The sequence below is a fragment of the Colobus angolensis genome, unplaced genomic scaffold (genome assembly GCF_000951035.1).
Source record: "Colobus angolensis palliatus isolate OR3802 unplaced genomic scaffold, Cang.pa_1.0 Scaffold39, whole genome shotgun sequence".
Taxonomy (NCBI): domain Eukaryota; kingdom Metazoa; phylum Chordata; class Mammalia; order Primates; family Cercopithecidae; genus Colobus; species Colobus angolensis.
This window is the reverse complement of record NW_012117265.1, coordinates 5,053,280-5,055,356: the sequence shown is the minus strand read 5'-3', so window position 1 is coordinate 5,055,356 and position 2,077 is coordinate 5,053,280. Positions and strand designations below refer to the sequence as shown.

Sequence of the window (2,077 nt, the reverse complement as noted above, 5' to 3'; positions counted from 1 at the left end):
GCTGGGATTACAGGCTTGAGCCACTGCGCCCGGCCTTTTTTTCTTTTTTGAGATGGAATTTCATTCTTGTTGCCTAGGCTGGAGTGCAATGGCGCGATCTCGGCTCACCGCAACCTATGCCTCCCAGGTTCAAGCGATTCTCCAGCCTCAGCCTCCCAAATAGCTGGAATTACCGGCATGCGCCAATATGCCTGGCTAATTTTTTTGTATTTTTAGTAGAGACGGGTTTTCTCCATGTGGTCAGGCTCATCTTGAACTCCTGACCTCAGGTGACCTGCCCACCTCGGCATCCCAAAGTGCTGGGATTACATGTGTGAGCCACCACGCCCGGCCAAGACCCTGTCTTAAAAGAAAAAAAAAGGAAATGTAAAGACGTATCCTCAGAGGGGCTGGGATGGAGGAAAAGACTCGCCTCTGCCCGCCTTCCCGTAAAGAGCCCAGCCGCTTCCCCTTTGGCCGCTGAGCTGAAGGTTCTGGTTGCAGGGACTTGGGAGGGACAGCAGCAGTCACCCTGTGTCAGGCCCGGCCGCTGCCCTGTGAGTGTTATCTCAGGCCTGCAGTCTTCCTCTTGGGCCCCTGCCTTTGGGTAATACTTGCTTATCTGGCCTGCAGAGGCCGGACTGTGATGCTCTGGAGAACACATGAGGCCAGGAAGGCTGCGGGCTGAGCTTTTTAGAGGGCATTTATCCAGCGGTGAACTGTCCTAGCCCAAGAGTTAGTAATTGCTCCCCCATTGCTTCACCTTCCCACTTTGGGGCTCAGATTTTTTTTTTTTTTTTTGCTTTCTTTTGTTTTAGAGACTGGAGACTGGGTCTTGCTCTGTCACCCGGCTGGAGTACAGTGGTGTGATCATAGCTCACTACAGTCTTGAACTCCTGGGCTCAAGAAGTTGAGGCTCCCTCCTCAGCCTCCCAAGTAGCTGGGACTACAGGCTTTCACCACCATGGCTGGCTAATTAAAAAAAAACCTTCAGAGAGACAGGGTCTCTCTATGTTGCCCTAGCTCGTCTCAAACTCCTGGCCTCAAGTGATCCTCCTGCTTGGACCTCCCAAAGCGCTGGGATTACAGGTATGAACAACTTCCCCTGCTCTGGGGCTCGGATTCTGATTGACAGTTTAAAAGCTGACTTGGGGTGGGGGTGGGAGTACTTTGGTGAGTACCTGATTGCCTCTCTTGCTTGGACTTTCTGAACATTTTAGGAGCTACGGGGGCTCTGGACATTGTAGCTCTTGGGGTTTGGACAAGCTGGGGACAGAGATCCTTGGCTCCAGGGCACCGGTATTGGCTTCCAGGAGGTCTCCAGAGAGGGCTCTTGTTCCTTCAATGACATTCTCGACTGGGCTGGGTACAGTGGCTCACACCTGTAATCCCAGCACTTTAGGAGGCCGAGGCAGATGGATCACCGGCGGTCAGAAGTTTGAGACCAGTCTGGCCAACATGGTGAAACCCCATCTCTACTACAAATATAAAAATTAGCTGGACGTGGTGGCTCACGCCTATAATCCCAGCAGTCTGGGAGACTGAGGCAGGCGGATCACCTGAGGTTAGGAGTTCGAGGCCAGCCTGGCCAACATGGTGAAACCCTCTCTCTACTAAAAATACAAAAAAATAGGCCGGGCATGGTGGCTCACGCCTGTAATCCCAGCACTTTAGGAGGCCAAGGCAGGGGGATCACAAGGTCAAGAGATCAAAACCACCCTGGCCAAAATGGTGAAACCCCATTTCTACTAAAAATACAAAAATTAGCTGGGCGCGGTGGCGTGCGCCTGTAGTCTCAGCTACTCAGGAGGCTGAGGTAGGAGAATCGTTTGAGACTGGGAGGAGGAGGTTGCAGTGAGCCAAGATCGTACCATTGCACTTCAGCCTGGGCGACAGAGCTGGACTCTATCTCAAAAAAAAATAAATAAAATACAATAAAAATAAAAATAATTAGCTGGGCGTGGTGGTAGCCCCTATAATCCCAGGTACTTGGAAGGCTGAGGCAGGAGAATCGCTTGAACCCGGAAGGTGGAGGTTGCAGTGAGCTGAGATCGCACCATTGTACTCCAGCCTGGGTGACAAGAGGGAAACTCCATCT

The 2,077-nt window shown here is 51.9% G+C and overlaps 1 protein-coding gene across 2 annotated transcripts in view; it reads left to right on the top strand.

Annotated features, from left to right (window-relative positions):
- MARCH2 (membrane-associated ring finger (C3HC4) 2, E3 ubiquitin protein ligase) overlaps positions 1 to 2,077 on the top strand; it is a 33,646-nt gene that overhangs the window by 11,395 nt on the left and 20,174 nt on the right. The window contains exon 2 of one of the 2 annotated variants that reach the window (XM_011954936.1): positions 798 to 1,068. The gene's annotated coding sequence lies outside the window, so the exon portion shown is untranslated. Of the gene's footprint in view, positions 1 to 661; positions 1,069 to 2,077 lie in introns of those variants that run through there. The other variant, XM_011954935.1, reaches the window with a different exon arrangement.